Below are 576 nucleotides of genomic sequence, written 5' to 3' on the forward strand. Positions count from 1 at the left end.
TGACGATTGCACAAGCCTAAACTTATCGCTTTTCTCTACAATTTTCAGTTTATAAAAGATATTGATAAAAAATTGATATTAATCAAAGTTGAATTAAGTTATGCTCACCAGAAGAAATTCACATAACTATCTTCAACTTACTGTACCGACCATTATTATCTTTAACTGTGTAAGATCAACCAGGGACCAACAAAACAATAATGCTGGAATTGCTTCAAATATTGACAAATTTATGGCTAAAGCCCTAGTAACTTGCAACAGAATAAACAAAAATTATCATTAATCTGCCTGTAATACATTTCAAGAACGGCAAATCATATGCTGACATATGGATATGGAAACAGCTGAATTAGAACTTTGCAAAAACAATGTCGTAGATAGAAATGTTATATACCGGTGTGAATTACATAAACATACACATGAATATATGCATACATACATACATATATGTATGTATAAAAATTACACGTAACGTATACATTCATTTGTTATTATATAAATATTTTCATATATGTGTGTATATATATATATATATATGTCTATATACATGTACATTATATATATATATATATATAT

Source organism: Octopus bimaculoides, chromosome 22, assembly GCF_001194135.2.
Source record: "Octopus bimaculoides isolate UCB-OBI-ISO-001 chromosome 22, ASM119413v2, whole genome shotgun sequence".
Lineage (NCBI taxonomy): Eukaryota > Metazoa > Mollusca > Cephalopoda > Octopoda > Octopodidae > Octopus > Octopus bimaculoides.